Source organism: Streptopelia decaocto (assembly GCF_964273445.1).
Source record: "Streptopelia decaocto genome assembly, chromosome: 2".
Lineage (NCBI taxonomy): Eukaryota > Metazoa > Chordata > Aves > Columbiformes > Columbidae > Streptopelia > Streptopelia decaocto.
In genome coordinates this window covers 72,222,565-72,237,871 of record NC_138655.1, presented here as the reverse complement: position 1 = coordinate 72,237,871, position 15,307 = coordinate 72,222,565, and positions in this window count along the sequence as shown.

Below are 15,307 nucleotides of genomic sequence, written 5' to 3'. Positions count from 1 at the left end.
AAAAACCCAAAGAGGAACAAGTAAACTCATGGGTCAATGCTAAGAAAGGCAATTAAGACAATCACTGCTGCAGGCAAAACAGGCTTGATTTGTGGAAAAATAATTTATTGCTAACTAAAATGGATCTAGGTATTGAGAAACAGAAAGGCAAACATTAAAGCATTAAAGCAACATATTTTCTGCCCCCTTTCTCGGGTTCAACATGACTCCTTCATTCCTAATTCCTCTGATCACTCCCTTGAGCAGTGCAGGGGAATGGGGTTACACAGTACTTAGCAGATTATCTCTGATGTTCCTTCGCACTCATCCTTTTCTTCTGCTCTAGCATAGGCTCTCCACAGCTGGCAGTTCCTTCAGGAACATTCATCTACTCTGTAATGGTTCCTCCATGGGCTGCTTTTCTTTCCTCACTCACCTCCTCCTTTCTCTATCCATCGTTTTTTGCCCTTTCTTGAATATGCTTTCCCAGAGCAACCACACATGGCTGATGGTCTCAGCTTTGTCATGCAGTGGGTCTGTTGCAGAGATGAGTGGAATTAGATGTCTCCTGGCCTCTTCCTACAGAGCCCACTCCTGCAGCCCTATCCTCTCTATCAATACCTTGACATTTACACTCGATATAGCTTCGTAATGAAGAATGATGACTGAGACTTGTCAGGCTTTGTCTGAACTTTTCTTGACCAACTTATAGCTTTGTTTTACTTGATTTAGCCATGACTGCAAATTCTCTAATTAGCCACGTGACTATGGCTAATTCGTTTTGGGTTTTGTTATCATTGTATCATACCACTACAGTTTTATATAGTTAGCAATAACAAATAGTTTTTCCATGTAGAATTAGATGTTTATGCCCCTAATATAGTGATGTAGTATAGAGCAATACAGGCCTGGTAACACAAAGACTTTGAAAAGCGGAGTCAGGATGTGGTATATAGGAGTGCAGGCATGGGATGACCAAAGAGAGGGTACAGGGCTGGCAGTGGAGCCCCCATGGTTATAAACATCTCATCAATAGCCTGTTAAAGACATGCAGACTTGGAGCTGGACAAAGCTAGATTTAGAGATAACCATGTAAATTCAGAGGTAGTGAAGGACACCAGATAGCGAAAATTCATTGGAGCATGTCCCCCCCTATCACCTTCCTCCCAGCTAGAATGAAACCACTGACTGCAATCCCAGGAAAGAGGCAGAAACCAAGAAGTCTGTGTATAACAAGTTTAATTGTATTATTACTGTTAGCAAGACCTTCCCTGTATAAAAGTATACTAACTGTACAATTCTTTCTTTAATTTTCTGTAAAAATTAGATCTAGACTAATAATGATCAAACTTTTAAAACTGCAGTTATAGTAACAATAAATTATTGGTTTTATACTCATACATATAGAAAATGTGTATCCTCTTTGCTCTTAAACAAGATAGTGAGTGTAACATTAGATAAGGGTTGAATCTGGAGAGTCTTGCAGTAACATAAACTCTTAGACTTTAAGAAGAATTTTGTAAGAAAGGTAGCTTATTTAAAAACAAACAAACCGTCTCCCACAAAACAAACAAACAAACAAACAAACAAACAAAACCCCCAAAAAACAAACTTCCAAATGCTTCTCTGTTAACATGAAATGTGGATGGCTTATTATGGCTAGTGACTTCTAACCATCTGGGTGGTGGCTCTGTAACTCAGACCTTTGGTTCCAAGCACTGTTCAGGAGTCTTCACAAATATTGTCTCCAGCTCTTAGAAGGTACTATAAAATATGCAGGTGTAAATTGTCCTATATAATTTCACTTAATATACACTAATGAAGGGGATCCTCAAGCTCTTTTTTTTGTTAGATATGACAGAAGAATGTTCATTCTTGCCCCACAAAGAAATAGCAACAACAGCTGGAGAACAGTGATTTGATCAGATTGCCATCAAGCGCAACAAGCAGAAATCATTTTTTATTTCAGGGTGAGGGAGGACATCATTGCCTAGTGATAGGGAACTAGGTGACCTGAAGACTCTTTTATTACTTCAGATTTGCTTTGTTTTGTAACAAGCACAATCACCCTTTAATTCTCTGTTCCTCTCCTACCTATTTGTCTGTTTTGTTTACTGGAAATATAGGATTTTTTAGGCCATGACTGCCTCTCAATATTTGCATTTAATGCTGGTAAAGTATATAGTTAATAGGTTCCTAATCTTGACTGCAGTGTCCTGCCGTTGCCATGGTACAGAATGACAACACAGTTTATTTGATGAGGCAAGGAAGAATACAGGCAAGAATGAGAAATACATAGGCAGCTATTCCTTAACATTGAATATCCCTACAGGTAAAAGTACAAGCACAAATACGTAGAATGCATCTAAATCACTGTTCTGTGGTGATGCTGGTCATTTGTAGCTATTATATCTTCAGGTACAGAGACACAGTTTCAGATCAAGTTTGACACAGCTTTACCTAATGACACAGAAAGTGCTGCATTTCCTGCTTTGACCACGTAACTTATAATGAGTTACTTTAGTATCAATGCTACTAAAGCTTGCTGCATCCCCTGTATAATCTTGACATAAGCCCCAGTGGCAGAGAAGGAACAGCTATCTAAATGAAACTGAATATATCTTGATTGAAAATGAATGAAATTGTATTAACCAGTCACCTGTGGGTACATGTCATATACTACCCTGTGTTGAGTTTGCTGTATAACTGTCTGGTATACTAACATATTTCAAACTTTGACATAGCAGATGAGTATCTCCATCACTGCGGGGAGACAGATTGACACTTCATCTTAGCAGTTTACTAAAATATTTCTTTTGCTCCTAGCAACTTTCTTCATTACAGGTATTTTGTCTATGAAATTTGTGTGAGATGAGGTGGGGCTTGTCTGATTGATTTCTACATTGATTTCCTAGATCAGAAGCCTTTATTTACATACACAGAGGTAATCAGATTATAATTCAGCAATAACTATATACCAATGTCTTATAGCTCCATAATACTGCCATTGTTGGCATTTTTTTTTTGAGAGAGCCCAGAAGCCTTCATTACAGAGTAGGATCACAACATTGTTTTTGCTGTACAAATAAGGCATAGAAAGGACAGCACATCCAGGTGGTCCAGGAGACAAGCAACACACAGGGCTGGATACTCCAATTTTCTTTTCCATCCACGGAATATCTTCTGCTTGATACTTTCCAGCCATAATTTCTGCATTTGCTAACAAGAATCAATTTTATTTTCCCAAAAAAGTACTATAAAAACATAGGATAAAATAGTGATGGAATAGATTGGGCCATGCATTATATCCCAAATATTTCATAAATTGAAGCTGATCAACAACATTTTGTGTTGAGCAGACCTGCTGCTGAAATAGAGTGTACAATGGGGTGAAACACCTAGAATAGAAGTATCAGTCTGCATAAATGTAAATTTTTCTCTGACTTCTTTAGATTATCTTCAATCTAAGTCTGATTAGTTAGGTTTTAAGTGACTGTATGAATTTCATTCAAGAAGGGTGTGGAACAGGGCAAAGATTTGCAATGCTGTTGCACTGTAGAGTAGATCAATGCCAATACATGTGAGGAGGATTGAAAAGGAAGACATAATATCTACTTAAAACAGACATAGCAAAAAGTCCTCAGGCAAATCTAGTACATATTCAGACTCTAATCAGTAGCTTGAAGCTAATGAATCTCTGTACTATGGCATAGAAAGGAATATTAATTTCCAACACCTCTATGATTATTCAGTCAGAAACTCTTAACTAAAGAGAGGAAGAGAAACTTGCTCAATTACCTAGAAAAATCAGTCATACATTGCATTCTTTATGGAAATTCTTTAGTCATATGCTACCTTTATCTTGTGGTGTGTCTTCCACATCACATGGCACATTTGTTCCGTTTAGGAATATTTTTGCATCTCAAAAAAAATATCATAACAAAAGAGTAAATTAAGATTTATTTTTTTGTTATTCACACAGGGATGGCTCTTGAACATCCTGATCCTTCAAAGCAGGTAATTTTAGTGTTTATTGTAATAAAGCATGTGGTTTATTTATATATTTTAAAATTTGAAATCTTTATATTATTGTAATTGGCAACACCAATTTATCATTGAAGTTTTCCATAAAACTCATCTACATTAGAATTCGGATGTTAACATTTATAAATTCTCATCAGAAAACTTTACCAGGAAGTAGAAAAAGTCATAAGAAATGAATGGTGTTGAAAGTATATGATGAAAAGAACAGATAAATTTCTTGAATGATCAGAGTAATGTAACACATCCTCATGAAAAAAGCATCATGCAATACAATGTGTTAATGTACATTTAATAGATGACTTATGACACGCACGTATTTTATTAAACCTCAAATTTAAGATTTCGGTTATTTTTGACAAATTAATATTGAGACTTTTTTTCTGAACAGTACTGCAATTTGAAAGTCATTTTCTAAATTATTTAAAGTATTTCAAGTTGGGATACGTTGTATTATGATAGAGATATGCTTTGGTATCAAAATAGATCTTTAAATGAAAATCAAGTTTGGATATTATCATTGTCCTCTGTTTACCCTTGCACATTTCTGTCAGAACGGAAACACTCAAGTTTTTTCTCTGTGTCTTAAAAAGTGACTGCAATGCTTTAACAATAATTTCCATGTTTATTCAATTCCTTTATTTTCTAGACTTCCTGAACTTTGCATTGCCCTCGTCAGGAACACACTGGTTTCAAAACAATTTTCCTGAAGAAGCTTTCTAAAAAGATTGTTTTTCAGTAGATACTAGTTCTGCACTGTATCAAATGCATGTCCATGCATTTCTTGCTTGACCGACTGTCCATTTGAATTAGGATATCCACCAGGTTACAGCATACCATTAAGCTGGAATCTAATGCAAGTTCAGTTAGAGATTTAGAGAGCCTTAGCTCTAATAGTCTATGTGTTAATGTTGAGTTTACTCAGCTCTCTCTGACTGTGTCACAGAGGCACCCTAAAAGCCAATTTTAGCCAGACAACAAGTTCCAAAACAGACTTTATTCTAGCTGGAAAAGTGTAGCCAATAAACTGACTAGAAACAGGGTTTATACAGTTATTTAGCATTCCAACAACATGAAATGCAGGTTCGGTTATCAGTTGAGGAGATTCCTGGGGTACAATAACATAAGAATAATGAGGATCCACAATGTGCAGGCACACACTCACAAGAAACAAAACCAGAGGCCTCTCACTCAAGAGTACCCACAAGAAATAATCACTCGCCTGGGTTAGGCAAGGACTCATTCAAGGATATATCCCGTAAATAACCACTCACCACAGCAATCCACCACTCTCAGTCCTGGGAAATTTCCTTAGATGGCATCCCATTCTAAGGCAAGGGCTCCAGTTCACAGTTCATTCTGCTGTGAGAAGAGGATCTTTAGTGGAGACCCCATTTTATAGCCTGGTCAGATCTGGCTGTGGACATTACAACATGGCCCAGAAGCTTCTCTGCCTCTCTGAGCACCTCCTTTGTTGAGGACCTTGTCAATCAACTGAGGGTCCCACCCCTCCTGCACCCCCATCTGGGTGGAGGTGAAGTCACCCTTGCAGGGGCAAGGGGAAGATGTGACTGTCAACTCCTTGGCGCCACCCTAGATGTGTAGGCTGGGGCAGGCACAGTGGGGCACAAAAGGGACTAAGGAACCATCAACTGCTCTATTGAAGGCTCTGGATCTCAGGGGGATGTGCAACTGCCACAGACTGAAAACCCTTATTGTTTCACTTACCATAAGGCTGTGCCTATGGATTGTCTTACCTCATGGTAATTCAGTCCATGTAGTCATCAGTCAGTCATATTCTGACATCTGTGAAATAGTAAACAAGAATTTTCAGACACAATTTAACGCACAAACTTTATGTGATGTTGATGTTACATTAGTGGTTAGATCAAAGCTTGATATTTTTTATCTAATTCTGATTAATTTTCAGTCCTCTTTTTCCTAAACATTAAGAACCAAAAGCTTCTCAAAGTAGTCTGAAACTATCTTCATATGTGTCTATAAGCTGAACACAGTAAATTGTAAATAGGCTTATAATAATCTTCTGAAATTCAGTAAATTATATTAAGCTAGGAATCTCTGGGGTCAGAATAGGGAAACTGTGTAGAGGGAACTGCTTAGATGAAGAACAGCAAAAGCATGCGTAACTCCTGTCCTTCATTACAAAAATTACTTCTGAACTATATTGTTGTTTATACGACAAAAATCTTGGTTTAGCAAATAGTAGAAAGAGATTGCATTAACAGAAACTTAGAGGAAAATTCTCTTTAATAAAGCACAAAAGAGAACATCAATACTTCTTGTGTACATTACCTCTCTTCCTTTGAGAATTTACAAATATTAACAGCCATCTAGTCCATCATGGTTAAAGAGTACGATAGTATGTTTTGTTGCAGTGATTGAATTTTTTCAGCTTTCCTGTCTTTGCGATCTATTTCAGGCTGTATTTGTGTCTATTTCACACAGCAAATATCACTGCTGCATTTAGCATCACAATGGAAACCAAGGGTACAGACTAAATCCTAGGAAGATACCAAACACAGGTCAGGAGTACAGACAAAATGGGAGAGCCAGATTTAATATTCTCTAGTGATTTACAAGTGATTACAAAATTTACCCAGTTTTCTGGTCCAATGTAGTCAGCAGCTCTCATGATCAGGAGCACTTACTGGAACCCAGTAGAACATGTTGGATGACTATTTGTTTTTCACCATAGGAGAGGAGCACCTGTTTGGAAGGGACACTGAGAACAGGAAGCAGGACATGGTTCCAGCAAATCATTCTTGACTGCTGAGATGTACTTGACCTCAGTAATAATGAAGTATGGTTAATCCTATCAGAAAAGCTCTTGAAATCAAAGGATTCTTAGATGAGATTTCCATTCAATTCTGGTCTTTGTCAAACATTCACCACCGTATGGTGTCATTTCAGAAATAATTACCTGGATTATGTAAATGCAATATCCAATGACAATTTTGTTTTGTTTTGGTTCTTTTTCTTTTTCCTGATGGAAAAATGAGTTGTAGTTTTTGTAGTCCTACTTTTTATTAAAATATCAAGACACATAAAAATTTTGATGAGGTACAAATATACGAAGTAGAAACCAAATATTACAGGAAATCCAAAATGTTGAAATTAAAAGAGATACATGCTAATACACTTCATAGTTATGAACATCTCATCTGAAAATGCCTTCAATGTGAAGTTACATCTACATCACTATGACCTATATGGTTTTTAGCCTTGAGCAAAGATGGTGAGAAGATGCAGAGTGTTCAGGAAGGGCTCACACCCTTTGGCTATAAGCAGCATCAGTGCATTTCACATTAACAATTAAATGGAGGGTTTGTTTGTTTGTTTGTTTGTTTGTTTGTTTTTAATCTCATAGCTATAATGTAGGGTTTGTAACTTTCCATCTGATGCCTCACTCATGATAATCTATTAATCTGTCTAGGAGGAGTTTGAGTGCATAGGCACCGACAGATTATTCTCTTATGCATGTGAATCACAAGTCTAATATCTGTTTGCGTTAGAAGAAAAAAAATGAGGTGAATGAAATAGAATTTCATGTAAAAACAGAGGTAACCTCCTTGTACTGAATTTCTAGTCTCCTAGAAACACAGGCACAGGAAAGCACAAATTCATGAATAAGCTGCATCCAAAAGAAACTAGCACTAGTTGTCCAACATTTTTAAAGCTTGGTTGGAATAAAATCTGTCATTTGAGGGATATTTCTTAGTTTGAATCATCTGTTTCACCATGTTTAACAGGTATAACACATTTATGAGAAGTCACTACAGTAGAGAATTACAGATGTTTGACTTGTAGTAATATGATACCTACTAGAGTAATCACTGAATAATACACTATTGTTTAAAACACTCTTGTATTTTAAAAAGAGTATTTTGCAAAATACTCAAAACAGAAAATACTCTTTATTTGTACAATTAGCTTGATATTACACATCAATTAACATCTTCAAGCATCAGTTCCCAAGTATCTCGTTAGTAGACAAATGGCCTTTTATTTGCCATTTTACTGCTCAGAAATTTGAAGAACTCCTTAATAATTGTTGAACTGTCCTGTGAAATTCATATTGACTAGGATTTTCTTTTAACTCTACTGAACAGATAGTTAATTTGCTCTGATTTTATAGATCTTTGAGACCTCAGAAGATTATAATTTTTAATGGCCTCCTGCTTTTCACATGTCTTTAGGACATAATCAGATTGATATCTGTTGACCTTACCTGCATTTGGAAGTACTTACATTTCATTTACTGGTTTGTCCAAATGTTTCTTGGACATTTTTTACATTTTCCTAGGGATTGGAGGGTGGCTTTTGTTTTGGAGATTTCTTTATAAACATTGAAGAAAAATAGATCTTCTATTCAAAAAATCCTATTGCCATTTATGTTCCTCAAGAGTAAGGTCAAAGAATTTGTGTTATTTTTTCTCTCTTATTACTTATTCTGTTTTGTTTGTATAACTTGACACAATTGAATTCCACACTACATGAGGTAAACTAAAGTGGGTTAAGTAATAGGTTTTTCAAAGACATACGATGATGTCAGCAGTCTCAGCGCAATGTATCTAATTCTGCAGCACAGAGACTGACAGCAAGGCTATATCTGAGGCATTTCTCATTTGCCTTTTTAAAGGAACAGTGTTTTTGCCATTTAGCTGCCAAGAGATGCAACATATCCCTCCTGTAAATACAGGTTGTTTGGAGTAGTTATTGTTATGTTCCTGCTGAGTTACTCCTTTAAGATGTTTGTGTTTCCTTGTTTCATGCTAAATTTGACACCCAGAATTTTACTTTTTGAAGCTACAGTCACAGTCTTACCTTGTGATAGTACCTGGGTTGGTTATAATCGTGTTGGGATCTGGAGCCAGCCTTGCTTGGTCTATCATGAACAGGGTACACTCAGTTTTGTTCTTGACCTTTAGAATAACATGTCCATTTTCTCTTTCTATGCTTCCATGAGAGCACAGGAATTACTGTGTTATTCTGAATGACAGCAAACATAATCTTTAGCATCAGCAATTCATCTTCTTTTAGAACTTATTTGTACTTCACATACAGCTTTTTTACCCCAGTAGCTTCTGGTAGTCCAGGGACTAACCTTTTCCACAGGCTTTCTGTATTTTGTTAGTCTTGTTCAGAGAGGGTTTTTATAGTGGCTAAATGCTTGGCAAATGTCTTAATAGCACAGGCATCTGAAATATTTTTCATATTTTGTCCTTCTGTGAAATGGTGCAAGAGAAACTGCTACAGGAATTCTCCTCTGGGATTCTGTATTACTTTCACAGCAGACCCTTGTAATTTTGCAATCTCATGCTGTAGACTTGCCAGTTCAGAAGGCAGAAGGTCAGGAATGTTCTCTAAGGAGCTGTGAACTGTTCCAGCTTGTACTTGGCATCCAAGCAAGGTGCATACTGTACCCATGAGAATTCTGCAGCAGTAGCAAATAATGTTTCTTTTCTTTTTTTTCTTTCTTTTTTTTTTTCTTGGTTTAATTTTATTTCATTACTATAATTGATTCTGAGACCAGTGGGTTTCTTTCCTGCAAAAATTTTGTGTTGTTTTATTGTCATTTGTTCCTGAAGTGACAGCTCCTGCTTGGGGAAAGAGTTTTATCCAAATTTTATCCAAATGCTACACATTTTTTCTTGTTTCTTCAGCTCTTACAAACATAATGTAATTTTGTTAATCTCAGTATTAAACTCCTTGGCTAAATCACATCTGGCATGGATTGTAATGCTTTTAGAAAAAATGTTTTAAATTGCTTGGATGTTTCACTTCACTCAGGTCAAATCTGAGGCCTCCTGTTTCTAGTAGGTGATCAGTGTGACTTACTCAACACAAACTTCCATTCTGTTGTGATGCAGTCTTTGTGAGTGTTGTTTGTGAGTAGTATCAGCTGTTTTTTATCATTTCTTCAGTGCCGTTTAATGCAAGAAATACCAGGGTGACAATTTCAGTACCTGTTAGTTAATATCATGGTAGTCCCCCCTTATTTTTCGGACTATCTCTTGTGCATAAGCTATACAAATGACATTCAAGAGAACAATCATTTTCTCATGCAGAGTATGAGCTGGCCATATTCAGACTGAGCATACAGTACATAAATACACAGCCTTCCAAAATGTAAACCGGGTACACTGCATTATTGTTTGGAACTCATGAGTTGACACGTGTGGACCAGCTGGTGTCTTTCTTTTCCAGTACATCAGTTCATCCATGCCACTTGCCTCTTAACTTTTCAGTTATGCCACATGTTATACTTTAGACAGTGTTCTTAAATACAGTCATTGTGGTATATTCGCTACTGCCTCTGTATTTGTAAACACACCCATTTTACAACACTCTGGTAGGCCTCCTACGTCTTTAAATAGATCAGGAAATTGTTTGCAAAACTCCAACATGAGACATCCTTTTATGAATGTGGGACCTACTCTATCTGTGCCTCAATTCCATTACTGGGAAGCAGTAAGAATGATGAATATTTTCTGATGTTTTTTGGGGGTCTAAGTCAATTTAGATTGAGAACTCTTTTAGGATAAAAAATTCCTCTCTCTGTGGATATTGCATACACTGTATAGTGACAGTTTACTCTTTCCACTAGCATATATATCATTTTGCAAAGAGTACAGAATTTTTTTCCTAGTTTACTACAGATACATATTAGAGGATGGGTATAAAAAACACCACTGGGATGAGTGTTGACAAATCCAAATCTTTTAAAAAATACTTTGTAGACATTTACCCCACATAGGGCCCAATCCATTGCTAACTGCCCTTTAAAAAAAAAAAAAATTAAAAAAAGACTAATTTTTAATATTATAGATTTGTTTTTACAATAGTCCCTTATATCATATGATGAGGTACAAGCTGGTTCACTTTTATGTTTTCAGTGCAGAAGAACAAAGATGGTATTTTAACACAACTTCTGAGTAGAGGAGCTATGTCCTTCCTGGCCAAAGTAATTTTTCTGTGGTCTAAGAGCTACACTTCTTTTAGCAAATAACTTTATTTGTTAACATAATGACATGTCTTAGTACATATATTTTTAAAACAAGTTCTCTGATATTTTTTGGAGGGAACATAATACTCTATGGCTAGAAAAACACCCCTTTTGGAAGCTGTGATCTCAGATTTCAATTTAAATGAGTTTGTTTGTTTGTTTGTTTGTTTTTTCCAATGAAGCTTTCCCCTGTTTTATATATTGTCAGATGTTTAAGCATGTGGACAGAAGCAAAGATATCGTATGTTAATTGCAGCAGGGATCATGTGTGTTTATTTATCTACCTATGCTTGAAAGGAGGAGGTTGAAACTTGAGGTTGAAACTTCATGTGAAAATTTCTGTGACTCTGATAATGTCAGTAGTGAGTTCTATGAAGGACAGACATATTTTCAGCCATTTGTTTTGAACTTAGAAATGGTGAGTATATTAGCTGAGCATATTTAGCAGATAATAGTTTTTCTTTCTGTGAACTAAATCATTCAACATAATGGCAAACTCACTTTCAAGCATTCAAGTGAGAGCAAAGAAGAAATAGAACAAAAAAATATTAATTCTTTTATCTCATGCAAAAAAATTACAACAAAATAAAGTATGAAATGGCACAGTAAACCAGAGAATGTAGTTCTTGTTAGCAGGAATACGTATTTGCTTGGGTAATATGATGAAGGTAGAAAGAAGGGGAGAGCACATAAGCAATATTTGTGCAAAGCAATTGAAAAGCCAATGGTCATTCTCTGTGTCTTGTAAATAGATGGAAATGAGGGAAAGAATTAACTTCGTTTAAAACTCCAGCTGTGAGTAATATAATGGTGCTAATATAGGAGACACATTACTGTTGTGATTAGGCAGTTTTGTTTTTTCCCTTGGATTTTATTTTTCCTTAAGGCATTCCTTGTGTTGTTTTTGCAGCTCTGCTGTGGATCAGGTCAAAACAACTGTTACAGAAAAGAGAAACTGTCTCCGTTTTGTTGTCTCTCTCATATCAGAGGATTGAATAGCTGGCAGCAGACCTGAGTGAATGGCAATAACCTTATTTTCAGTTGTGAAATTTCCTGCAGTATTTGTACGGTTTTCATTTTGCTCCACTTCATTATATCACATTGCATTCATGCATTGCGACCACCTCCTGAAGAAGACTTTTGTTTTTCAGTTGATTAAAAGCTGTTGGCTTTGCTCAGAGGCAGAGCAACTGACATATGCTGTATTGGACCATTCAGATGGTAGAAAAAGATAGTATTTTCCACATCTATAAAGAGCTTGTTTTGCAAAGAGTACTTCAGACATATTGAGTTTAAATATGCACAGCTGAGAACAAAACATAAGTAGGGAAACAGAATATACGCTTTCATAAAAGAATTCAAAGCCATTGAATGCCCTTTCACTAATTCTGTGGCAAAACAGTCTGTTCCACTTATATTGTTTAATACTTCTGTTATAGCATCCTCTACCAGTATTCATATGTGCAAAACATATTTTTCCTATTGAATTTGCTACGTAAGCAGGTAAAGGATATATATTAACATCCTGTATGCAATATTTTTTTTTCTTTGGTATGTGAGGTGTATGCATTCCCATTTTTAATGTAAGGTATATAAGTGTCAAATCAATTTTACAGCCTATTACAGTTTAAAATGTGTTAAAATTACACTGGTGTATTCATTCTAGGACTGTTTTCTTCCAAAGAAAAATTAATCTTATTTGATGTATTTGTATCACTAACCACTGAAAAAGAACTACTCATGCCCACTTCTACTGGAAGTTTTGAAAAACTAGAATTAACAGTAAGTAAAAAGAACAACTGAATGTATTTTCTCCTGTTTTAAAGCTATTCTTGAGTATAACATTCTGATTAACAAGATAATAATATTTCTTGAAATTTTTGCTTTTTCTGATAAATCTCATGACTGCTGACCTTTGTGTGGAAATTCAGAAATGTACAATTTTATTAGTTGTCAAAACAAAAAGGAACAGAATACCAACAAACTTCTTGGCCTGAGCACACTCAGATAGAAGACTATTACATTGCATGTTTGCAAATTGCTGCAAAGATTCCACAGTCATATTTGTAAACAGCAGAATGTGCAAACCCTGAAAGTTCCTTGCTGGGTGATCTAAAAAAAGAAAAGACATACTATTTCAACATACTATACAACATTATATTTCACTAAAGAATTACAGTGGTTAAGCCCATGTCCTAGCAACAGACATCTTCTTTCCTCTCAATGACCGTTCAAAGGCGTAGTTTAAATGCAGTATTATAAACTTGTCCAAATATTTTCTTTTCTGTAGCTATAAGTAGTTTGCTTTCAAAAGTACAACTAAAATGTATAATGGTTAGACATGGAAACATTTCTCTTTTCATGTTTTCAGAAGCATTTAAGTTTATTTGATACGTGTGTACTGAGTAGTTTGTTTATATAATGGTGATGAATAGCAAAGATGAGATTTTTTTTCCCCTATTTTGTTGCTGATAGCGTCTTCAACTGAAAGTCTGAGACAAAATAAACGTAGACACTATGAAAGTTTTCAGTGAACTTATCTGCTTCACTGGGCCCAATTCAAAAGTCTCCTAACAATATCGCTAGTCATGTGCAGCACTCCCCAGAAATCATGAAACAAATCCTTGAAATTATTCTTATACTGGATGGTTTTATATTTTCTTCTTGGGATGTCAGTTCTTTAGAAAGTAGCAAGACACTTTACCAGATTTAAGAAGTAATCATAGCTGGTTTTATATTAGTCGTTTTAGAAGGGTAAAATAGCATAGGCTTATATTTTTCATAAATTATTATATTAAGTTGAATGCCAAGAACAATTCAAGAGTTAGGAAGTTTTTTCTCTCACTTAGTAAGAAGCTTCTCTTAATTGTGATAATTCATTGCAACTTGCATTTGCATTGCAAATTTTAGTTTTGATCCACTCATCTCTCTCTTCTGGAAAATGTTTACAACAAGATGCTGACTGCTTTTATATTAATACATCTTTCTGTTCAGTTTTTATTTTTGAGAGTTGCCTGTCCTGGATATAGTTTCAAATAGTGCAGTAAATTGTGTCAATAATAAGTTTATTTACATACAACATACAGTTGACTCAATTCACACAAGTATTTTCTGTGCAGTCACATAAAGCAGTTTTACAAAGATCTGTGACTTGCATATTCAGCTTCCCAGTGAGTAAAGGTGCTTTTTGTTTGTTTTCATAAAGCTCTGGTTTAAGTCTCTTACAAACTGATTTGCATGAACACTTTACTGCCTCACTATCCATGATTATATTTATTTTGGTGAACAAGGTAAAAATGGGCCATAAACTTTCCATTGCTCTTGCTAACTTAGAGCATCTGCTCTAGTAATAAGCTACTGGTTGGATAACTTTGACATCTGGAAATCTTTCAGTTGATGGACTTACCCTTACTGAGCATTCCAGTGGAGATGATTAAAACATTATTAGATCTATTTCACAGTTTTCTTTTTGTAGTCCTATGCACCTTTGACAAAGTTGTAGCCTGCTGGTGTGACTTATATGTGCGCTTTTTCTTATTTGAAGAGTTATAAGTTTTATTTTGTAGCACCTGTCAAAAAACAATGTATACCTCTGATGATGTCATGAAAAGCTATAAAGAATATTTTTTTCTAGTGATATGTAGGTTTCAAGGAAGCCAGAATACAAGGAGAGGTTGGCAGGTATCTGAACGGCAGATCTCTTTAAATATGTACTGTGCTCCTATAAGTGTGATCGCCAAAAAGGTTTGTAGCATCATACTGACAAGTTCACTTCAAGTACTACATCTCTTTAATGTAAAAAGCAGAGTAGAGGCTGGTGAGTTTCAATCAAAACTGTATCACAGGATTCAGGGGCAGTTTCAGATAATTATGATCTCGGTCCAGAAGTCATGCAGAAAAGAAACAGAGAAAGTAATAAGGCTTTAACCTTTGTCAAGACTGTTTTGCATAACGTCATCTCTCAGTTCTCAACAAATACTTGCAAGCCATTCTGAAAAGATGAAAAGCTGCAAAGTAGTATTATAACTGTCACTTCTGTGAGCTTTTATTTTCTCCTGAGAAAAAGACACTTTTCTCTAATTTTTGAATTGGTGAAGTGAACTTATATGTGACATTTGTTTTCAGGTATAGTTGAAATGTGTGTAGGTACACGTGTCTGTGTGTTTGCATCTGTAGGGAATGGGTGAGTGAGTAATGTATATCCCCACATATAAGTCTTCATATGTTTATGTAGAAACATACAATGACAACTTCTGCATT